This window comes from Euleptes europaea, chromosome 18, assembly GCF_029931775.1.
Source record: "Euleptes europaea isolate rEulEur1 chromosome 18, rEulEur1.hap1, whole genome shotgun sequence".
Lineage (NCBI taxonomy): Eukaryota > Metazoa > Chordata > Lepidosauria > Squamata > Sphaerodactylidae > Euleptes > Euleptes europaea.
In genome coordinates this window covers 34425578-34450964 of record NC_079329.1, presented here as the reverse complement: position 1 = coordinate 34450964, position 25387 = coordinate 34425578, and the positions used below count along the sequence as shown (strand labels likewise).

The 25387-nt window shown below is 44.2% G+C and overlaps 1 protein-coding gene across 2 annotated transcripts in view; it reads left to right on the top strand.

Moving 5' to 3' along the window:
• The first annotated feature begins 11188 nt into the window (after positions 1-11188).
• The window catches only part of KANSL1 (KAT8 regulatory NSL complex subunit 1), a 181775-nt gene continuing 167576 nt past the window's right edge, over positions 11189-25387 (top strand). For both annotated transcript variants that reach the window (XM_056863920.1, XM_056863919.1), the window contains exon 1: positions 11189-11250. The gene's annotated coding sequence lies outside the window, so the exon portion shown is untranslated. The remainder of the gene's footprint in view (positions 11251-25387) is intronic.

Sequence of the window (25387 nt, the reverse complement as noted above, 5' to 3'; positions counted from 1 at the left end):
GGAGGAGGAATGGGGTGAGCTAGGAGAGGAGGTGCTGGGCCCACCACAGTAGTGGGGAAAGGAGAGGGAGGAGATACCACATTCCTTTTCCCTTCCCTTTCTTCACCCTATGGCCCATTCCTTCATAGAGGGGGAGAAAGGTTCAGCCGACCAGCTGCCTAGCACAAAATGCATGCTCTATGCACAAGCCTTTTAATTTATAACTGCCATGGGAGATGGCGGCTGTGGCTTTCTGTTTCATCCAACTGGGTGTACCAGGTGAACAGTTCTAGGTAAGCTGCACAGCAAGCAGGAGACAGCGCAGGCCTGGATGAAATGAGAAGCTAGCAGGAGATGGCAAATGGACATCTCTTGATTGTAGCCTGGCAGCTCTGGACTGCCCAGTGCGTGTATAAAAAAATGTTCCACTTTGTGTTTCTTTGTTTTACCCAACACCTTAACTTCACATTAGAACTTCTGATGGTATATTTTGGACAGAGCAATCTTATGGAGGGGTACCTCTGGGACGGCCGGGGATGGAGCAGCCTTCCGCCTTCTGAGTGGTTTGCTGCGCTGAGCACAGCAAGCCAAAATTGAAAATCCCCCTAAGCCCATTGAAACTGCTCTATGCATTCACAGGGCTATGCCACCATTTCTGCAGGCGCAGGTTTGCGCTGGCAAAAATGGGCATTCATAGAATCATAAGAGTTGGAAGGGACCACCAGGGTCATCTAGTCCAACCCCCTGCACAATGCAGGAAATTCACAACTACCTCCCCCACACACCCCCAGTGACCCCTACTCCATGTCCAGAAGATGGCCAAGATGCCCTCCCTCTCATCATCTGCCTAAGATCATAGAATCAGCATGGCTGACAGATGGCCATCTAGCGTCTGCTTAAAAACCTCCAGGGGAGGGGAGCTTACCACCTCTCAAGGAAGTCTATTCCACTGAGGAACTGCTCTGTTAGAAAATTCTTCTTAATGTCTCGACGGAAACTCTTGTGATTTAATTGCAACCCGTTGGTTCTGGTCCGACCTTCTGGGGCAACAGAAAACAACTCGGCACCATCCTCCATATGACAGCCAGGGCGATAGGGCTTAGGGAGCTGACTAAAGTCAGTCCCGCCCCTGGGAATGCCTCCTTTGGTATCGGCGCAAGCTCTTGTGCTGGAGAAATGCTGCTACCGAGGCTGCGCCGGCACCCATGCCTCGCACAGCCACGCAGCTCCCCAGCACCAGTGTAAGTGGCCCTGCGGCAGCGTAAGTGCCCATTTGGATGGCACAAGTGGTACTTGCACCGCTGCAGGGGTCACACCGCCTCCAAACCCCTTTTACCCCCTCCTTCTGGATTGCACCGTTAGGGCCAAGCTAGATGTGAACGGTGTCCTTGTGACCGCTGCAGGCTGAGGCACTCCTATTCCCCACTTGCACTTTTATCAAGTGCACGGCTGTTTCAGCACTTGAAAAGGCTGGGTGGGGGGATAAGTGTGCTGCTCTATGGGTCCGATCAGGATTGGGGTTTTGTGGCATTTTCAAATCTCTTTAAAATGACAGCAGCGTCCTCATGGCGGCCACAAGGACACTGTCATGTCTGTTTTGGCCCTTAGTGCTTTTGAAACAAGTGCATACTTGTAAATTAACACTGTTTCTTGCTGAGATTTCCAGGTAATGCAAGGTACTAGCCTACACTGGAATATGTGTAACTCAGATTATTTTCCCTGTGTTCCTTCCTTCCCACCACTCCCATATTGATCCTTCTTTTCTCCCTTTCTTCTCTCATTCTCTTCATGTCATTTACAAGAAAAACCTTTTCATTTATTACCCTTTGTAGACTAGGAAGCCTTTTTCAAAACACCACCCCTTAACCAAATTTCATATATATCCATGTCCAGCTCACAGCCTGTTCCTTATCTAAACAGAACAGTTGTTTTTTTCACAGCCCCCTCCCTAGTGAATAGAATATTAGTTTTCTTTACAATACCTCCCCTGTCTAAACAGAATGCTAGTTCTTTAAGAAATGCACTGTTTGGGGGGAAATGGAGGAGGCCGTGGTTCAGTGTTTTCATAACCTAAATAAACATTTTAAAGTTTAAATCAGTATTGTAAAATCTAGCAAAACTATAACATTTCTAGCTCTGCGCTATCTTTGATTATACAGCAGGTTACTTTGAAAACAGATGGGATTCTCAGATATCAACAAAAAAAGATATCATCCCTTGTCTATGGCTGCCACAGCTAAGATATTACTATATTTCAAATGCTTTTAAGTTTTTCCACATTTGAGGGTAACACTTTTAAGGGTGGCTTTTTTTGTATATGATTCATGTAACATCCTGTGTAAAGTATGAAGGGTACTGAATAATCCAGTGTTTACCTTTAGAATACAAGGATTGAGATTTTTCTTGTAAATATTTTTGTTGGCATTAGCCATATCCATAGAAATTACATGTAAGTAACATAATTTGTACCTCCTGATGCACATAGACCGTTTGAAATACTCTAGTATGCTTTTGTGAATCAGTGGGAGAAAATATCAGATCCAGCCCCTTTTGTATAAATGGTGAAAGTATAACTTCTCAATAAACTGTATTCATCAAGATACTCCCAAGAAGCACTGGATTTATTAAATCCAAATTTTCCCGGTATTATGGGTGAAGAAAAGGCATGTATTACATTGTTCACAATAATCGCCAATCAGAACTTCTGGGCCCTGTTGCTGTCTTTGGGATGAACACACAGATTCTTTAAGAAATAATATCCCAACATTGCAATCCTACTCAGAAGTATGTGCCTGTTTATACTTTGCATATGTCTTATTTTCTGCCACATACCACTTTTTTACCATTAACAATTTTAATCGGAAGTTAAAAAAATTATAAATACATTGAAATCTCATGGGTTAGCGTCAAGGTAGATTTTCAATAGTCATTCCCCCAAATCCCAATAGCATAAAATGCGTTAACTTCTAACATTAAATAATTATTCCGATCATTTACATGGCTAGACCTTGCTTTGCTACATGGATGACATTGCCTGATGGAGTGGGATCTAGCGCACAAAATATATGCTCTAATACATTTGTGCTTTCATCTCTTTCTGATGTTCAAATAATGGCATGTATACACATGTACCATCCCATGGAGAGTATCAGAACACACGCCTCCTTTCTTGCTCCTTCCATTGAATGGTACATGTGTGTACACGCCAGCGTTTGGACGTCTGAGAGAGAGATTTGAAAGTGCCATAGCTGTATGTACAGTTGCTTGCCAGCGATTCAGCCCCCTTACCACATGGTTTCTCCCCATGCTCCTGCAAGATGCTGCCAGGAATGTAGGGGAGACAAACCCTGCAGCAGGCTAAACTCTGTGACAAGCAGGTACATGTGAAGTTGTTTTCTGCATGGATTAGCTACCCGCATGGAGTCTCTGTTGTTTGGCTGCTGCATTCTGGATGCCAAAAAGCAACACATAGTGAAACTGTAAGAAAATGACATGCGTCAGAACATTAACAGTACTTTATTAGAATATATTATAATATATTAACATTTTTATAGTTACTCTCTTCTTTTCCATGAAAAAAAAACAATTCTAAATAAGGAACAGTTCTGTGAAATAAGAAACGTGTGGGAAGACTGCAGTATCCATATGTGGGAAACAGCAGTATCCACATGAAGCAGCCCTGATACTCTTGCCTTCACCAAAAGGACGATATTCCCCAATTCATCCTAATTGTAAAGCCTTACGTTTGGTCATTTATTTGAACTTTTGATTAAATCTCATTCTGTGTATAGGGTTGCCAACTGACCAGGAAAAAAAATGGTCTGGCTTGCTGCCATGGTTTTGACAGCAGGTGAAGCTTTTCATTGCATGGATATCATCTGCTAATGCCTGCAGATCAAGTTGCTGCTATGGGCAGGGAGGGCTGGCAGTTTTGGTTGTGTATATTCTGTACTGAAAAACAAAAATGAAAAGCACCACCTCCTATATTCTTCTCTAAGAGAAGGGTGCCAAGATAACATGAATCCTATTTATTCTAAATTATGCAAATCATTAAAATATGTATTACCTTATTTTGCATGATTCAGTACCTATAGAGAAAGACAACAGAGCACCAGCTTCATACCACTTAAAGGCCCACTTATCCTTCCTTTACATGGGGCTTTTGAGATTTTACAACCTAAGGGCAATTTTGATCCAGTTTCAGTGCACTTTGCAACTGAATTTTACTGTGCGAAACGGCAAAATCCACTTGCAAATGATCACTAAAGTGCATTGAAAGTGTGTTGAAAGTGCATTATTCAGTACCTGTCATACCCATATTCGCAGCTATAAGGACTAGAAATGTGCTTCTAAAAAGCCAAGCTGCTCAGGAAGCAGAATTCTACTCACAATACAATGTTTGCAGTTGCCACTCTTTATGCCATGCATCTGACCTTTTAGATGTTGTAAAAATGTGCAGTGGTGTTCCCCCCCACCCAGCAAGCGGAGACAGACCTATGTATTTTTATTGCATACTTTTAAGTAGTATATTTTATTTTTATCTATTAAGGCAGGCCCCCCCCCCCAACTTTTTTGTGCCTGCGGGCACCTTTGGAACGATAGCAGTGTGGTGGTTGCAGCCACAAAATGAATGTGACAAAATGGCTGCTGTAGGAAGCAGAGCCAGTCATGAAAGGACTGCTGCCACTTACATAGGGAAGATCTTTGTGCTGCGGTGACAGCTGCTGCCAAAGCAATGTTTGTAGAAATCTGCACAGCCAATCAAATTTCCATTGGCCAGTCAGAAACCTTGCTGGGCAAAAGCCTGCACACCTTCTAAAAACACTTGGCAGTCGCCCAGAAAAATCTCGGTGGGTGCCATGGTGCTCATGGGCACCACATTGGGGACCCCTGTATCAAGCCATTTCTAACAGTAACCATTTTTCTGTTGGTCAATTGTCTTACAAAGTCATTAGATTCTTCTTGGCTAGTGTTTTATATCGATCCACTGCCAAGACACCAGGGTTCAGTCGAACGCATGAAGCTGCCTTATACTGAATCCGACCCTTGGTCCATCAAAGTCAGTATTGTCTACTCAGACTGGCAGTGGCTCTCCAGGGTCTCAGGCTGAGGTCTTTCACATCACCTACCCGCCTAGTCCCTTTAACTGGAGATTGAACCTGGGACCTTCTGCAGGCCAAGCAGATGCTCTACCACTGAGCCATGGCCCCTCCAAACCATGATTTGGTGCTAACATCAATAAACTCAGGTGTTGCATTCTCTCCCTCACCCACTTCTGCAGTTCCTGATTGGGGGTGCTTAACAGTTTGCTGTTTTGTCTTAAACAGCAAACTATGGTTTGCGGTTCCCTTCCAGATCAAAATTGCTTTGCGCACCATGCTCATAAGTTAGAACCAGGAAGTGCAGGAGAGCTTAAGGGGAAGAAGGAGCATGTGAGCTTGAGGCTTGCTTGCATAATGCTAAACCACGCCTGAACTTTCTCTATGACACAGGGATGTAGCAGGCTTATGACTTTCTTTTTATACTTAATCCGAAAGTAACATAATCTAATGATTTTGCAAAGTTTGTCTTGCTTCTGACTGTCCTGTTAATTAACTTGTGGAGGTTTCTGAGCCGCAGTTTGGATCTGGCATTCCAAAGCTTCACTAATGCTGCATTAGAAGGAGCAGCTGCTACCCTTGCATTGAGGCTGCTATTACAGGCGGAAAGGCTAACAAAAACATTTCTGACAAAGTGGGCTCCCAGTCAATATACCCTACGGCAGGAGTCCCCAATACGGTGCCCGTGGGTACCACAGCACCCACCAACACCTTTTCTGCCACCTGCCAAGTATTTTTAATGTGGGTGAGGCCAGGTAGGCCATTTGCCCAGCAAGGCTTCTGACTGACTATTGGAGATTTGATTGGCTGTGCAGGTTTTAACACCTAGACTAGGTGCACTAAGGCTGCTCTGGGGGAGATTACAGATCCTCAGCAGAACCATATGCATTAGCTGTTTAATATTCTGTAATCCGCCTGGGGGCTCAGCGAGAAGGGCAGGCTGTCAATATAGTAAATAATGAAACACGTGGTTTTCCATATGCCAGTCTATGCATGATTTGCCTTCTGCTGCACTTCAGCGGAAAGAAATTCCTTTTTTTGTTTTTGCCTCCCAATATGGAAATAAGATTCCGGTCACAGTTTGAATAAGGTAGCCCTAAGGGGCGGTTATGCATGTATCATGGGAGCGGGTGGGGGGAGAGGAATACACATAATTTTTCTGTTGACCTATTTTATTAATTTTCAAAAATAGCAAAACAATAAAAAAGACATCCTCAAAAAAATCCTTGGATCAAATTTTGGCCAATGGCAACAGCCCCCAGGGAGCCCATTCATTCTAAGAGACTAACAGTGCATTCCTAAGAAGAGTTATTCCAGTCTGTCCATTGAAATGAATGGGCTCAGACTGGAGTAACTCTCCTTAGGAATGCACTGAAAGGGTGGGGGTTTCCTGCTACATCCTTTTTAAAGCATTAACTGGTGTTCAAGCGACGGGACTTCTTGGCTTATCTCGGAAACCTTTTTAATTATAACTTTTTATTTTATATAATGGGATACAAAAACAGAAAGGGATAAAAAGAAGGAAACAAGCATATGCCTGTGTCCAAACTTTAACAGAGTAATACATTAATATACGGTACATCAACTTCAATCTCACCCTTTAAATTCTGAAGCTAATTCTTAATAATGCCCTTACCTTCTCTCATAATACTAGAATGCGGGGTCATCTGCTGAAGCTGGAGGGTGAGAGATTCAAAACAGATAAAAGGAAATATTTCTTTACACAAGCAGTTAAATTGTGGAACTCCCTGCCCCAGGATGTGGTGATGGCCACCAACTTGGAAGGCTTTAAGAGGGGGGTGGACATGTTCATGGAGGATAGGGCTATTCATGGCTACTAGTCAAAATGGATGATGTCATGATGCATACCTATTCTCTCCGGCATCAGAGGAGCATGCTGAATATATTAGGTGCTGTGGGACACAGGCAGGATGCTGCTGCTGCAGTTGGCTTGCTTGTGGGCTTCCTAGAGGCACCTGGTTGGCCACTGGGTGAACAGACTGCTGGACCTGATGGACCTTGGTCTGATCCAGCAGGGCCTTTCTTATGTTCTTATGTTAGTGCACTATACTAACACCCCAATGGAGGCTTTGTCTGTGGTGAAGGAAGAATATGCACTCTGCACATGCTCGGAAGCAGTCTTTCCCACCAACTGGCTTCCTGTACGGTACTAGTAACTGATCAATATGAAAAATTAAGTGTCTGCCTGCAGTCCAACACCATTGTAAAGATTCTGCTTTACAGACTGCTGGACTTGATGGGCCTTGGTCTGATCCAGCAGGGCCTTTCTTATGTTCTTATGTTAGTGCACTATACTAACACCCCAATGGAGGCTTTGTCTGTGAAGGAAGAATATGCACTCTGCACATGCTTCCTGTATGGTACTAGTAACTGATCAATATGAAAAATTAAGGGTCTGCAGTCCAACACCATTGTAAAGATTCTGCTTTACAGACTGCTGGACTCGATGGGCCTTGGTCTGATCCAGCGTGGCCTTTTTCTTATGTTCTTATGTAATATTTTGTGTGTGTTAAGTGCCGTCCAGTCGCTTCCGACTCATGGCGACCCTATGAACGAAAGTCCTCCAAACTGTCCTATCTTTGACAGCCTTGCTCAGGTCTTGCAAACTGAAGGCTGCGGCTCCCTTTTTTGTAATATTTTACAAAATAGTGAAAAGCACTTGGTAGGGGATAACTGAGCGAATACATTCTGTGTGTGTGTGTGTAAAGTGCCGTCAAGTCGCAGCCGACTTAGGGCGACCCCTTTTTTGGGGGGGTTTCATGGCAAGAGACGAACAGAGGTGGTTTGCCAGTGCCTTCCTCTGCACAGCAACCCTGGACTTCCTCGGTGGTCTCCCATCCAAATACTAACCAGGGCTGACCCTGCTTAGCTGAAGAAGTGTAAGCATATATTATAAAGTCAAACACTAATGTTCGACTTTATAATATATGCTTACAATTCTCTATTGGTAGTTTATGTTGTAATTTTTTAATTTTGAGTCACGTGCTGCCCTCTCATAGAGCTCTCCCTAATTGCAGCATAGGTTTTCTATATCTCCAGTCTAGCTGAAGAAGTGAGCTGTGGCTCACGAAAGCTCATACCCTACCAGAAAATATTTTTGTTAGTCTTCAAGGTGCTACTGGACTCTTGCCCTTTTCTACGTCTGTCTTTAAGTATAGGAGAGTACTTATATACTATACTTATATACTATACTTAAAGGCAGATGGATTCACATTCTAAGCTGTATCTGAAGAAGTGAGCTGTGGCTCACGAAAGCTCACACCCTACCAGAAAACAGTTTTGTTAGTCTTTAAAAGGTGCTCCTGGACTCTTGCCCTTTTCTACGTCTGTCTTTTAAGTATAGGAGAGTACTTATATACTATACTTATATACTAAAAGGCAGATGGACTCACATTCTAAGCTGTATCTGAAGAAGTGAGCTGTGGCTCACGAAAGCTCATACCCTACCAGAAAAAGCTCATACCCTACCACTTTGCGAGCTGTGGCTCACGAAAGCTCATAACCCTGCCAGAAAATATTTTTGTTAGTCTTTAAAAGGTGCTCCTGGACTCTTGCCCTTTTCTACGTCTGTCTTTAAGGATAGGAGAGTACTTATATACTATACTTATATACTAAAAGGCAGATGGATTCACATTCTAAGCTGTATCTGAAGAAGTGAGCTGTGGCTCACGAAAGCTCACACCCTACTAGCTAACATTTTTGTTAGTCTTCAAGGTGCTCCTGGACTCTTGCCCTTTTCTACTACTGCAGAAGTGAGCTGTGGCTCACGAGAGCTCACACCCTACCAGAAAAACATTTTTGTTAGTCTTTAAGGTGCTTCTGGACTCTTGCCCTTTTCTACTACTGCAGAAGTGAGCTGTGGCTCACAAAAACTCACACCCTGCCAGAAAATATTTGTGTTAGTCTTTAAGGTGCTCCTGGACTCTTGCCCTTTTCTACTACTGCAGAAGTGAGCTGTGGCTCACGAAAGCTCACACCCTACTAGCTAACATTTTTGTTAGTCTTCAAGGTGCTCCTGGACTCTTGCCCTTTTCTACTACTGCAGAAGTGAGCTGTGGCTCAGAAAAACTCACACCCTGCCAGAAAACATTTGTGTTAGTCTTCAAGGTGCTCCTGGACTCTTGCCCTTTTCTACGCCTGTCTTTAAGTATAGGAGAGTACTTCCATACTATACTTAAAGGCGGATGGATTCACATTCTAAGCTGTATCTGAAGAAGTGAGCTGTGGCTCACGAAAGCTCACACCCTACTAGCTAACATTTTTGTTAGTCTTCAAGGTGCTACTGGACTCTTGCCCTTTTCTACTACTGCAGAAGTGAGCTGTGGCTCACAAAAGCTCACACCCTGCCAGAAAAACATTCTTGTTAGTCTTTCAGGTGCTCCTGGACTCTTGCCCTTTTCTACGCCTGTCTTTAAGTATAGGAGAGTACTTACATACTATACTTAAAGGCGGATGGACTCACATTCCAAGCTGTATCTGAAGAAGCGAGCTGTGGCTCACAAAAGCTCACACCCGACCAGAAATATTCTTGTTAGTCTTCAAGGTGCTCCTGGACTCTTGCCCTTTTCTACTACTGCAGAAGTGAGCTGTGGCTCACAAAAGCTCACACCCGACCAGGAAATATTCTTGTTAGACTTTCAGGTGCTCCTGGACTCTGGCCCTTTTTTGACTCCTGCTTCGCTTCTGAGACCTGACCAGATCAGGCCCGCCCGGGTCCCCCCAGGTCAGGGCGAATGCATTCTGAGAAATAAAATGCATTCGCGCTCCGGATCGGCTGCAGGGGCAGAGTTTTATTTCCAAAGCGCTCTTGCGAAATGCAAACAATTATTTTAAATAATTATTTTAAAATAATTATTTTAAAATAATTATTTTAAAATAATTATTTTAAATAATTATTTTAAAATAATTATTTTAAAATAATTATTTTAAAATAATTATTTTAAAAAAATAATAAACTTAAAATAATAATAATAATACTTTTTTTTTTTTTTTTTTAACGCTTGCACTTGGGGTCTCTGGTCGGATCAGCCGCTCCGTGTCCCCTTTTATTTATTTATTTTATTTTTGCACGTGGCTCCCCGCTGGGCCCTGCGCCGCTGCTTCGGGGGCCGGCGCGTGCATGCCCGGCTTGGCGTTGCACGCCCGGGCCCTTTTGCAACCCTCTCCGCCAGCGCGCGCGCGCCGGCCTGCCTGCCTTTGCAACCCGAGCTTTGCTCGCTGCAGCGTCGCGGCGCCGGGCCCGCAGTGCGCCTGGGAAGCCGGCGGCGGCGCTCGCGACTCCCCTTGGCCTCTTCCACCAACCCCCCCCCCCGCCTCGCTTCTCTCTCCCTCCCCCCTGCCCGGTGCATTCTCCGATTAAAGGGAGGAGGAGGAGGAGGAGGGCAGAGAAGGAGCTCGGCCGCCATTTTTTCCCCCCCGAGCAGGACTGAGCAGCAGGGAAGGCGGCAGGAGCCGCGCCACCGTCTGCGGCGGCTGGGCTTCTCCTGCCCGGGGGTGGGAGGAGAAGGGGTGGGGGGCGTGCAAAGCACGGGGGGTGTTGGAAAGCGGAGATCCAGGGCGAAGGGAGGAGCGCAGGCCCCGATTGCACGCCGTGCCCCACTTCGGAGGAGAGGGGGGGGGGCCCTCCTTTGCAGCAGGGAGGAGGCGCCGCAGCAACCGCCGCCGCTGGGGGGAGGAAGACAGGAGCGCCTCCCCCCCCCCACCACCCTTCTTCTTGTTCCTTCTCCAGGGTGTGCGGCGTTGGGGGGTGGTTGCAAAAGAGAAGGCAACCGTGTCCCCCCCCCCCCCGCACCACCTCCTCTCCTCGAAATCCTTTCCTTCCCCAGCCCTTTTCCTGCCCGCCCGCCCTCCTTGCCTGCAGGGGAGCAGGGAGCAGGCGGGCAGGGGAAGGGGAGCCGGGCTGGGAGGAAGAAAGAGGAGGAGGAGGAGGAGGAGAGAGGAAAATAGACGGCAGAGCCGCGGCGGAAAAAGGAGGGCAGCCGCCGAGCAGGAGGAGGAGGAGAAGAGGAGGAGGATTCAACCCTGCGCTCCCCTTGCCGTGCTTGCAAATTGCGCCCTTTTGATATTTTTTTTTATTCCCGGGAATTTTTTTTTTAATTATTATTTTTTTCTCCCCCGGGCCGGATCCGCCCGGACTCTGCTCCATCACGTGGTAAGTGCCGCCGCCTGGCTGCTGCTTGCTCCGCTTTGCTTCTGCCTGGCTCGGTTGCTTTTGCAAGGCTGGCTCCGCTTTCCCCGCTGCCCTGCGCTCCCCCGCCTTTGTTAGCGCGGCTGCCTGGCTGGCGGCGGCCAGAAAACAACTTCTGCTCTCTCTCTCTCTCTCTCTCTCTTCCCCCCCCCCACCCCCTCTGCCCAGCACCGCCGGGCCCCCAAGCGCACCCCCTTGTCCCCCAGGCATTGCGATTTCTTCCGCGCGCGCTCTTTGCACCAAGGCGCGAGCGCATCAACTTCCCTGCCCGGGTTCCTTTCTCTTGCACCGCGGCCCGGGGGCCAGCCCTCCATGATGAGCAGGGTTCATGGCTCCCTCTCTTTACTTTTTTCGTGGTTGCATGCCATAGTCCGAGAGGGGGGGGGGTCGGGTCCGGTCCGCGGGGCGTCCTTGCCACCCCCTCCCCCGATGCTTTTTAAACGCGAAACTGGAAGGGGAAAGGAAAAAAAGCCGTGCAAAAACTGGGAAGCCGTGCAAAAACTGGGGAGGGGGGGAAGCCGTGCAAAAACTGGAGAAAAACGGGGGGGGGCGTGCAAAAAGCCGTGCTTTCGGCCTGTGATTCGATGGGGGGGCAGGGGAGGGACGGTCTTCGAGGAGGATGCCCGTGACCATCCTAGCGGGTCCCTTGTAGTGGAGGTGGGGATTAGTCTCGGGGGGGGGGAGGAGAAGGGAGAAAAGACGTAGGCCGACTTTGTTCGACGAATGGGGGATCGAGGCGACCACTCCCGCAGTGCTCACTTTGCAATTGGGCTACAACAACAACAACAACAACAACCAAAAAAGAGAGCACACTTCGCGCTCCGGATCGGCTGCAGGGGCAGAGTTTTATTTCCAAAGCGCTCTTGCAAAATGCAAATAATGATAATAATAAGCATGGGCCCGCCTCTCGCCGGCTGTGACCCCGAGACGGGTGCGTGTGCGGCTCCATTGCATGGTGGGGGTGTGCAGGAGGGGAGAGAGGGGGGGGCTGGCTTCTGATGGCGCCACTTTAAATTGGAGGCTTCCCTCTCCTTTGCGCCGGGAGCGTCTCCCTCCCTCCCTCCCTCTTTGTGTGTTGGATCTCCCTCCCCATCTCTTCCCCCCCCCCCCGGCCACTTCGCCCCAAAGTTGCATGGCAGCCCCCCCCCTTTCCAAACCCCTCCCCAATTTCCATTCTCAACCCCCCCTTTGGGGTGTGTGTGTGTGTGTGTGCGCGCTCCCGCACGCGCGCTCGTGTGTGCGCTGGCGATTTCGCCGTCACGTGGCTGGCTGGCTGGCTGGCAGTCATTTTTGTGTGTGTGTGTGTGTGCGCGCGCGTTGTTGGTGCCTCTGCTCCTGTTGTCGTATGGGTATTGTTGGAAGAGGCTGCAACAATGCATTTGCTTCTCCCTCCCTCTTATATATATATTTTTTGTGTGTGTGTGTTTATTTCCAAACTTTCAGCCGGTGTCAATAGAGGCGGGAGGAAGAAAGATTGCAACTCAAAACTCACTCAAAACCTGGTTAATATTGCATAACGCTTGTTTTGCATGATCTTTAATGCGTAGGGTTATAACAGGGCTTGCAATTATTGGATGCCGGCGTAGAAGGGGGCACCAGTACTAAGTAACGTGTTAGTTAATGCTGGTAAAGGTGGCCTCTGTCACTACCCTCTAGCTGAGTCTGCTGGTTAATTTGTTTGTAAAAGCTTGTACGTGTGAACAGACTTTCCCTCCTCTTCCCTGATTTATTTGCACCCTCCAAGGGCGTTCTTATTTCCTGATTTTTTTGTCCCAGAAAGTCTTTGGGTTCTTACGCTGCTTGACCGCTTGCCTTTTATCATTTAAGGGTTAGAATTGGCGGGAATGTTTTTATTCTTAAACCCTAAACAATCCCTTAACTTTTTAAACCTTTCAAGACACCGCCTTGTCTAGTGAAGTGCCCCTTCCCTTTTTCCCCTATTGATTTTGAGTGCCTTGCTTTAAAACCTGTTCATGGAGGCAGGATTACATGACTTATTTATTCTCTTGAAATGTGGTCGGGGGAAGCCTGCATTTGGTGTGGGTGCCGTGACTGTACCCCGAGCATGGACTCAGGAACAATTTGGGCCTTTTTCTCCCTAGCAGTTATGTCATGTCATGTGATACTGTGTGTGTATATCTTTGTGATGCGTAGTTCTAAAAATAAGACTTAGGTAAAAAGCCCTTCCCTCAGAAGTTGCAATGGGTTGTGAAAGTGGGAGAGAGTGCTTTTGATTGCAATAGGCCGTCTGAAATTCTAGAAGCAATAGCAAAGCAAGCCAGTTAATCCTCCTGGTTAACTGATAGACACTGAACCTCGAGGGTTATTATTTTTTTAAAGATCACCTGTGTTTTTAAGAGAATTAATCTTAGTTGGGAAGCGACAACACCACCAGGCTAACAGGGTAAGGAGTTGAGTTGGATTCAGAGTGCGGCTTGTGAGTATGATTCTCGATAGAGGCAAGGGTGAGTTTAAACATTTAAATTGTGTTCTGCTGTGGCTCGAAGAAGATTATTTGACTCTGCTGGCAGGATCGAGTTCAGGAAGAATCTGACAGCAAAGTAATTGTCACATAGTAAACACCTGTATTTTAGACATAGACATGTAGTGGAATTTGGTAATGCTATGGAAAAGTGTAATGGGAGGATCAGAGTGTTACCAACTTACAGGAGCTGTATGCATGGTTTTATTTCCTCAGCATTTTGAAATGCTGGAAGACATTGAAACAAACAAAAACGCTTTGAGCGTGTATTTCTGTTTTTGTTCAAAGTTAGCTTCTGTTCACAGGAGTCCCTGAAACCTTTTGTGTCTGCAGACATCAGCAGTGTCTGGTGCACGTGTTTGGGGTGCCATGGGATGTTTATAGACTGTGGCTGTAGTTATCCCCTGTGTCAATATGCTGCTGGATAGTATGACATTTCTTTTATGCAGCTGGTTTTTGGGCACCCAGTTCAGCTGGTCTGCGTCCAGAAACCTAATTTTGTCCCTGAATTAAATTAACTGGCACTATATAACATTTTGTGTTTGCTTGAATCGATGCAATCCCTTTTAACTTACAGTAAATCATATTTTTGTCAGGTGTCTAAAAGTACAGTCATTTTGTGGAATCATAAAGGCCAACACATTTACAGTGGCTTCTGCTTTCATGGCTAGACCTCCCTTTGTCACATGTATGACACTGACTGATGGAGTGGGATCCAGTCCACGAAAGTTGTGCTCTAATACTTTTGTACTGCAGGACATCTTGTTGTGTTTGCCTTTCCCATCTAACACATAACCAAACTGAAATTTGTCACTTATATGATGTATACACAGGTTTGGTTTCTTTCTTATTTCTTATATACCCCACCTTTCTTCCCATTGGAGGATCCACACTGGCTAACATCATTAAAACAGACAAGAGGAGAACAATGAGGATAAAATAATCCTCACAATATTCCTGTGGATAGGTTAGGCTGAATGTGTGTGACTGACCCAAACTCATCCAGTGAATTTTCATGGCAGAGTATTCAGACATGGGTCTTCCAAATCCTAATCTGACACTCTGACTACTGCATCACACTGAATATGGCTGCCCAGTTTCCAGCAAAGAACAGTGTAGTACAGCAGTAAAGGTGTTGGACTGCAGCTGGGCAAATCTGGCTTCCAATTCCCATTCTGCACTGTTCTGAAGCTCTGTGATTTTAGGCCAGTCATCCTCTTTCAGTCTAACCTTCCACAAAAGATGGGTATGAGGACACAGTGGAAGGAGAGCACAATTCATACCTCCCTAAACTCTTTGGAGGAAGGGTGGGCTAAAAGAAAATAAATTGAAAATGTGGAAACTGACTCATGGTTATTCTTAGTAAGGCCTTATTGAACGTTTTTTCTCTCTTTCCCATCCCATTAGGTTAGGAACACTGCTTTAGTCTATTATATATCCTGGCATATCAATTTACAGGCATTTCATTTATTAGCATTAAGTCTCACTTGATGATACTATGACTTCCCAAATAATGTTTATAAATTTCTCCCTTACGAACTTAGTAACATTTTAAAAATCTGAGCTTTTCAAAATTGTGCTTATAGGTGAAGTAGCTGTTACTGGGTACCAGATATTCAGTGCTGCTTTGTCTATCTGCACAACTATTGAATGGGCAGAGTTGTTCCATCAGCTTGGCCTAGTTGAGTGACGGATTATTGCTATGATGTACTTTGCTCACGGTCAACAGATAAGCTCTGAGGACATAGTAGGGCAGCAGGCAAGTTGTGATTTCTCATCCAATCAGAAAAGCCTTCACAACATTTGGCTAGTAAACCAGTTAAGAGACCTGGTTGGAAAAAGGCCCTTTCCTTTATTACACATTCTCAAAAAAGTTTTTACTCCTGTTTTACATTAGAGGTAGGCAGCCAGCAGCCTAGAGGCCTAATTCAGTCCCAAGGGTTTCCTGTGTTACTAACAGAACAGCTCTGTGTTGTGTGGCTTTTTGGGTTTTTTGCCATTTTGTCTCCCTGTGCACACCCCCTTCCCCCAGCAGCAAATGGAAGCTTTTGTAGAGTCATCTCACTATGTTGTGTTTTGGCTGATTTTACCTCCCATGGGGGAAGGTATGGGGAAGTAAGAGTGAACTAATGAGGTGGCAAGCTTTACCAAACACTCCAAAGCAAAGAAAGGGACAGCAGAATGCATTTAAGAGTCCATTTTTGTCATAATGCTGCTGGCCTTTTGCATTTGTTCATTTTAAAATGCAGCCCCAGTTGATGACCAGGGCATTCAGGAATTTAGAGTTTGTATATTAATTACCTGACTTTTGGGGATGACAAAACCTCTGCTTAAGATGGTGAACAACGTAATGCAATGCATAAAATAAAAGTGGTATTAATAAATAGGATAGTTTCCAACAGAAAAGGGCAAAGATGGAAAAAATTGAGCTCACAACCCAAAAAATGGAAAAAAAATTCAATGCACAGCCCAAACACCTCAATATAGGGGAAAATACCTGAGAGTACACCTCATAACAAAAATTTAAACTGTAAGTTGGATCCAAAGGTGCTTCTCTACTGATATAAAGGCATTGCTAACTGAATGACAGTTTGGGGGGGACCACAATTTTTGTTGACCCTCCCTACTGTTGACCCCCACTTTGTTCCCCACAGTGTATGCAAAAATCCTCTGGTCCTGAGGAACCGAATTACAGGGACCGTGGTGGGTTGCAGGGAGAAGAGGAAGGGAGGAAAAGTCCTGTTTTGCTCACAGTGCTTTGGATCCAACCTTGTGTCCCTATCAACCTAAAGGCCTGAACTCTTAAACACATGAGAATTTATGCTGGAATAAATGCTGTGAGTCTTTTCAGGTGCCACTAGATTTCTGTTCTAGAATGAAACGTGTTTTGAATGAAAAACTGAAAATGCAGTGTAGCTCCTGCACTGATAATTTAGGCCTGGTCTACACATGCAGAAGAGGTGGTAGAATCCTGGAGTGGATTGCATGCACCACATCAGACTGCAAGGGAGGGGGAATGCTACTTTTGAATGCTTCCTGGATTTTTTTTTTTTAAAGGACTCCAAGTTAAACATCTGGCATATTTGGGAGAGAGGTGCTACCTCGCTTTACCCCCAATTAATTGTGTTTTTTGGATGGGGGCAGGAGCTTTTTCATGAAAGACAATGCTAAAAAGGTGACCGCCTCCTTACCTTCTAAAGTGGTACATTCCAATCTGCAGCGTTGTAGATTAGGCCTTTGTTGTTTATATATCACTTTTCAGTTTTTTAATGGACATGTTTCTCTGCTTTTGGTTGGACAAAAATAATTGCATGTCATTCATGATTCAATATGCCAGTATGTATGTCCAAATCAAATTCTTCTTCATGGTTTCAGGAAAACTATAATATAAAAAAACACCCCTTTCCAAGAGACCTTTTGGGGACTGAATACTGTATTTAATTCATTTATACCCTGCATTTCTTCCCAACAGCATCCCAAGTAGCTCACATTGTTAATTCTGTTCTCACAACAACAATGTAGGTTAGGTTGAGAATGTGTGATTGGCCCAAGGTCATCCAGCAAACCTTTGTGGCAGGGTCATAATTTGAACCTGCCTGTCTCAGTTCCTAGTCCAACACCCTAGCCACTACACCACATTGACTTTCCTCACCATGCTGGTTCTCCAGTCAGATATGCAAGATGGAAAATAACGGTGGTGATTTTCATTATTTTGTGTTGAAGGGTGAAAAGATAGCAAACTATAGCTCTGGAAGTGTGACCATATTTTGCCATTGTTCAAAACTTAACATGTTCATGGTTGTCATGATATGTCCAAATTATGGAAGCTGTAGAAGGTTTCATAAATACTGCTGCATTTGTAGAGACATATTCCCATGTAACAGGATTTTGTGCACAGTAGAATACATCTGCTTTGCCCTTATTAATTATATTTAGTAAACAGGGCCAGTAGCTTGTACATCATGCCCTTTGGGGATAAAGTCAGGTTTACTTCTGAAGCTAATTTCACATCCTGCAAAAATCAGGTTCCGTTGAATTGCTGGTGTAGTTGTTAAAGTGTCAGACTAGTGCCTGGGAAACCCAGGTTCAAATCTCCACTCATCATGGAAACTTTGCTGGGTGACCTTGGGCAAGGCACACAGTCTCAGCCCTGATTCTGGCTAGTATTTGGATGGGAGACCTCCAAGATCTCTTGCATTGAAACTCTACGGGGTTGCCATAAGTCACAAACAAACTGGCCAAAACTGGAATTGGGGTTCATGGTGCCATACCTGTACATCAAGATTGCTGAAGCATCAAGCCAGAGAGCTCTGCTTCATAGGTGGCCTATTAAAAAGGGTAGTGGGGACAGTTCTAGGGTTTGGTGTAACTACTTCTGTTCTAACTATGGAGTAGTGCTTCTGTTGTGTGTTGTCTGTTTAATTATGGGTAAGGATTAACTACAGACTTTATTCCCACATGAAGACTGCATTAGAGACAGCAAAATAGATAAGAATATAGTTCAAGTGTAACACCTGTGTACATGGATGCTTCACAAAATATTTGTTAACACAGAAGTTGAATCCAGTATGAAATGCAGTCATATGTCAGTGTTATCCTGTGTCAAGCTATTGGTCAAAAAATGTAATGCTTGTTTACAAACCCCAGTTACATAAATTCTCACTTAAATTACTCTAGATCTCCCAGGCTCTATTTGGTTGCTGAAAACCTTTGATGTTTCTACTGAAAGTGCTGTAGAGAAACTGAATAGCTTCAGGTGGTATAGTGTAATCGCCTGACCTGGATAGCCCTAGGCTAGCCTGATCTTTTCAGATCTCAGAAGCTAAGCAGGGTCATAGAATCATAGAGTTGGACTAGATGACCCTGGTGGTCCCTTCCAACCCCCTGCACAATGCAGGAATCTCACAACTACCTCCCCCCCACACCCGCAGTGACCAGACCTCTCATCATCTGCCTAAGGTCACAGAATCGGCATTGCTGACAAATGGCCATCTAACCTCCTCTTAAAAACCTCCAGGGAAGGAGAGCTCGCTACCTCCTGAGGAAGCCTGTTTCACTAAGGAACCGCTCTAACTGTTAGAAAATTCTTCCTAATGTCTATACGGAAACTCTTTTGATTTAATTTCAACCGTTGGTTCTGGTCTGACCCTCTGGGGCAACAGAAAACAACTTGGCACCATCCTCTATATGACAGCCCTTCAAGTACTTGAAGATGGTTATCATATCTCCTCTCAGTCTTCTCCTCTTCAAGCTAAGCATACCCAGCTCCGTCAACCTTTCCTCATAGGACTTGGTCTCCAGACCCCTCACTATCTTTGTTGCCCTCCTCTGGACACGTTCCAGCTTGTCTACATCTTTCTTAAATTGCAGTGCCCAAAACTGAACACAGTACTCTAGGTGAGGTCTAAACAGAGCAGAGTAAAGCGATACCATCGCGTGATCTGTCAGGACACTATACTTCTATTGATGCAGCCCAATACCACATTTGCCTTTTTAGTTACCGCATCACACTGCTGACTCATGCTCAGTGTTTGGTCTACTAAGACCCCAAGATCCTTTTCGCACACACTACTGCTCAAACAAGTCTCCCCAATCCTATAATTATGCATTTGATTTTTCCTTCCTAAATGCTGAACTTTACATTTGTCTTTGTTGAAGTGCATTTTTTTAGTGTTAGCCCAATTCTCCAGCCTGTCAAGATCATCCTGTATCTTGGCTCTGTCTTCTACCGTATTTGCAACCCCTCTCAATTTAGTATCATCTGCAAATTTAATAAGCATTTTCCCAATTTGTCAACTAGAATACTATGTGGAACCTTATCAAAAGCCTTACTGAAATCTAGATAAACCTTGGTTAGTATTTGGCTGGGAGACCACCAAGAATACCAGGGTTGCTATGCAGAGGAAGGTGTTGGCAAACCACCTCTGATCGTTTCTTGCCTTAAGTGATTGCCATAAATCAGCTGTGACTTGACTGCACTTTTTACACACACACACACACACACACACACACACACACACACACACACACGCTTGACCGGGGCCTGATCTCATCAGACCTCAGAAGCTAAGCAGGGTTGGCCATGGTTAGAATTTGGATGGGCAACCTCCAAGGAGCACCAGTCGTGACGCAGAGGCAGGCAACGGCAAACCATCTCCAAACATTTCTTGCGTTGAAAAGCCTACTGAGTTGCCATAAGTGAGCTGTGACTTGACAGCACAAAAAAATGGCGAAGAAGGTCAGAGAGCAATTGTTTGAATTAACTAGGTAGTCTTAAGGCAGTTGTCATTCTCGGTCGAAGTTCCTCATCTGCAATATGGGGGGGAGGTAGTTGCGAATTTCCTGCATTGTGCAAGGGATTGGACTAGATGACCCTTGTGGTCCCTTCCAATTCTGCCTACTTCAGGTTACTGAAATAATGTATATGAAGTGTCTTAGAATATACAGCTGTGTATTACTATTTGTCTTCTACTTGGGCTCCTAAAACGAAAAACAGTAATATATTTATTTAATTCATTCAGAAGATTTCTGTCCTGCCTCTCTCCCAAGGGCATTGCGGTGGGTTACAATAAAATAAGATAGACAGCAAACCTGAAACACATGAACCAAAATTAAAAATAACTAAAACAGGCATGGTGATATAGAGACCAAACTGGTTGATCTGATTATATTTTGAAAAGCCCTTGAAAGTAATTTAGCCAGTCAGCAGCAGCCACAAAGCAATCAAAGCATGGTCCTCCCTCATGTACTCAGGAAGGCTTTCCCACCACAGAACGGCCATGGTTGGCCAAGTTAACTGTTACTAAGAAGTAACGGAGAGGTGATTTTGCTGATATGTGGGCCTTTGTCTCCAAAGAACCAGTACCAGTGTGGTATAATGGTTAAGAGTGTCAGACTCGTATCTGGGAGACCCAGGTTTGAATCCCCACTTGTTCCATGAAAGCTTGCTGGGCGAGCTTGGGCCAGTCACTCTTTCAGCCTAACCTACCTTACAGGGTTGTTGTGAGGATAAGATGGAGAGGAGAATAATGTAAGCCACTTTGGGTCTTTATTAGGGGAGAAAGATGGGGTATAAAGGAACGAAATAAGTACATTTTTAAAAGTCTGAAAACAAATAGGTAGTCCATGCAATGCTTGCCAAACAGGTGTAATATGATGTGGTGTTAGTCCAACTGCAGCATTTTGTATCAGCTGAAGCTTCCAAATAGTCCTCAGAGCAGTTTTTCGGTGGAACAGGCTTCCTCGGGAGGTGGTAAGCTCCCCTGGAGGTTTTTAAGCAGAGGCTAGATGGCCATCTGTCAGCAATGCTGATTCTATGACCATAAGCAGATGATGAGAGGGAGGGCATCTTGGCCATCTTCTGGGCATGGATTATGGGCCACTGGGGGTTTGTGGGGGGGAGGTAGTTGCGAATTTCCTGCATTGTGCAAGGGATTGGACTAGATGACCCTTGTGGTCCCAACTTTGATTCAAGAGTAGCACCATGTAGAGTGTGTTGTCTAGTGTTAACTTTGTGTGTGTGTGTGTGTGTGTGTGTGTGTGTGTAAAGTGCCGTCAAGTCGCAGCCAACTTATGGCGACCCCTTTTGGGGTTTTCATGGCAAGAGACTAACAGAGGTGGTTTGCCAGTGCCTTCCTCTGCACAGCAACCCTGGTATTCCTTGGTGGTCTCCCATCCAAATACTAACCAGGGCTGACCCTGCTTAGCTTCTGAGATCTGACGAGATCAGGCTAGCCTGGGCCATATAAATTGGTGTGGCTAGTATGGCAGGAGTCCAAATATGGATTGATTTATGAACCAAGTGCAAATGAACGAATGCACTCATGCTGCTTCATTAACCTGCTTTTTCAGCAAAAGGGAGAAATCCAAACTTTCTCTCAAATTCCTCACAAAGATAATTTGACTGGTCAAAGGTTGGGAGGGTCATGGACTCTAAGACATCCGTTTGTTGCCTCCACGTTTCGCCTAATTAGATTAGGTCTGAATTTCTCATGTTTTGATACTTCAGTATGGACTGGTGCATTGTGACTCACTGTTGTTTGTAACCTGTGCTCTGAATTTCTAGCAGTATTTCTGTAGTACATCTCTCACTGTAAATGAGTCAAGGACTTGGTTAACTCTGGATCTCCCTTCCGTTTGTGCTTGGGAGAGGGACTGGCCAAGGTCTGTCGGTGATCTTCATGGTTCAGTAAGGACTTTGAACTCATCTCCCCCATGCTAATTTGGCATTATAACCACTACACTACGCTGGCTCTATTCTTGAATCTACACCTATGTAGCGAATCAGTTTTTTGTTCTGCTTACGTGGTACCATTTTCTTAGGAAACAATTTAGCTCTGGGGTTTGTTCCTCCACTGAATAATGTTACGTGATTTTATGCTAGGTGTTAAAGTAGGAAAGTAGAGAGGTTTTTTTGGCTATAAATGTTTCTACTCCAGTTGACTTAAGTGATCTACTGTATATTGAATCTGTGGGTTTGTCTGTGTTGCCTCCTTGGCATGGAAGCAACACTCTCCAGTGTGGTGTAGTGGTTAAGCGTGTCGGACTAGTATCTGGGAAAGCTGGGTTCGAATCCCCACTCGTATCATAGAAGCTCACTGGGTGACCTTGGGCCAGTCAAATACTCATCCTAATCTACCTCACAGAGTTGTTGTGAAGATAAAATGGAGGAGAGGAGAACAATGTCAACTGCTTTGGATCTCCATTGGGGGGAAAGGTGGGGTACAAATGAACGAAATAAATAAATACAAATAAACTAGGGGAGAGTAGCTCTGGATCTGTGGAATGGTATAGTAGAGCTGTTTTGGTATGAATTTGCCCATTGTACCAGTGAACAAAAGAGAAAAAAATGCAGGTGCTCCTGAATCAATTGAGGGTGGGTCACAAATGTCTTGCATACATAAAAACTGAGGTAGTCAGATAGCTGAGGAAAATCTTGATGTTACTTTTTCTTGGACTGAAGGAGGGAGAGATAAGTGATAAGAGTTTGAACTAGTGATGACTCATCTACAAAGAGATCTTGGTAAGGCAATTGCAGAATTGAGCAGTGATGATTTATAATCACCAGAGTAGATTAAGTTTCCCTAGGGTAAGGAGTGGAGGAAGAAAACTTGGAGTGAGCAGTGTGAGGATAGGAGGAAATGGTGATTATTAGTTAGCTTTATTTTAACAAAATCCCTCAAAACTAAAGTAGAAGACTTAAATATTGATAATGCAAGATAATGCAGCCCAACAGGAGATTCTTTCTTGTTTCCCCCAACTGCTGGAACGTGTAGTGCCAGTGTATATTTTGGCCTTGATGAGTATGCTGGGATGAATGTCCCTTTTGTAAATTATTGGGATGCTCATATTACCTTAGAAGTAGAAATAAAAACAGATCCCGTATAGGAAGGTGCATATAATTGGAGGGGGGGTTTTAAGAGCAAATAATGCTCTCAGAACATCAACACTTTAGAAATATTCATTATTGATAAAGAAGGATTAAAAATTATATTGCAAGAGCATCATTCCAGAAGCTTCTGCAGGGAATTGTATTTGATATCTTCTTAAATTTGTATATGAAATGGTGTGTGCGTACCAGTATGAAAAGTGTTCGGGTTTGCTTAACTCTTAAGGCTCATTTAATGTGTGATCAGATGAGTTGCAAAGGTTAACATGAGACTTCTGCTTTATGCCTTCATACAGTTATTGAATATCTATACAGTTGTCTTCAGTAGATGTTAAGCTTTTATTAGTGAACTTCCAGGAAAAACCTATGTCTAGAAGCATAGTACAGTCTTCTTCCCAATGTGGAAGTATGACCTTTAAACCCTCACCATTATAGTAAACGAAGTCTTACAGAAGTTAAGTTTTTGTGTGAGCTTATTCTTTTTGTATCTTGTGATTATGATGATATGACTGGAGATGTAAAATTTCCAGAAATTTTGAAGCCGCGGGGTGGGGGGAATAAAAATTTGGGGGAAAATTGAAATACATGCAATACTTACTGCCCTATCAAATCGAATCTAATTTTACTGTTTTATAAAATTGCAATTTTCACATAGTTATGGAATTTAAAGGTCAGCTGCTTTACACACCATTGGTCCATGATGGACAGTATTGTCTACTCAGAGTGCCTGCTGCTTTCAAGCTTACACATCACCTATTGCCTGATCCTTTTAACTGGACATGCCAGAGACTGAACCTGGGACTTTCTTCATGCCCAGCAGATTCTCTGCCTCTGAGCTGTGGCGTCTCCCCTAGCTCTTGTTGTGGGCTTCCATTAGAAATGACAGAGATCCTGTTGTGGGCTTCCATTAGAAATGACAGAGTTTTTATCCTTGGAATTTTTGTATTTAAACCTTTCAGCACGTCTCAATCAAGCCCAATTTTTCTTTGGACGATTAAATAACAAATACCCATAAATTATCTTAGTAAGGCACGGTCAAGGTGTTTCCCCCCCAGAAAGATACTAGTATTGTGCAGAACTACAGGGACAGTTCAAATAAGTGGATGGTTTCCTGGAAGATGTAAGGATTTCTTCTGGGAATTGTTTTTTTCCAGACTTATGGTTGAGCTGCTCTATATAAGGAGAGATACTGTATTGGGTGTTTGTAAGTGTGGTTAATGAAACCATGTACCGCATCTTGAAGGGATCAAATCTTGCATTAATTTGCATTATTGGCCAACTTTGTGTGTGTGCACTCACATGTAATGTCACATTGTGTGCTGGTGCAATATAGATAGGGAATACCAATCTGGCACAGTATTGGTAGGAAGTAACTGTAAAAGATTTTTAAAATTACAACAAATCATCAGAAATTATCAAAGTTTTAGCAAAACATACTGGGAATTCCTTCTTTTTAATAGTAAACATTTCTTGAGGGTAAAAGCCTGGAGAGATTAAATCAGGGGTATCGGCTCAATTGTTAGGAGGGCCAGATATGACATAAATGCCACTTGGTTGGGTTAGGCCATGTCTTGCCAGCCTCGATCGAGAGTGGAGGGCTTCTGGGCCAGATAAGAGCTCTCAAGGGGCCAGATCCTGCCCGCGGGCCTTATGCTTGACACCCTTGGATTAAATGCTGTAGAAAGCAATCTCTCAATTTAAAAATGTTTCAGATTCCTGTGAAATTATTTCAAGTTACTACTTGTTGACCCTGTGCTTAGGTGAAATGAGGGAAAAGTCAGTTCTGAACTGTTGCCTCATTTTTAGGCATCTGGGCTTTTTTCAGCTCTTGTATACTATGTGGCATTTTTACATACATAATATTTATTTGCAGTCAAAGACCAGTAACAGCTGATATGGAGCCAATCATGCTAAAACTATCAAATGCTACCATTACAATAAAATGATAAATCTCTAATCTAAAATAGTAAATCCCTAATCTGGGTACATGGCTACTGTGCTCTATTCCAATATTACAGACATAGGCATAACCACATATATACATACGTACTTACATGCAGTTATAATAAGGTAAAATAACAGAAATTACATTTAGATACACCTAAATTTCTATACAGAAAGTGCTATTATTAAAATAATGCATTTTAAAATTAATAATACTTAGGCTACCTTCTTCTGCCTTATTAAACATACCACTGTACAGAATTTTGCCATCTTAAAGGTGGTGTCAT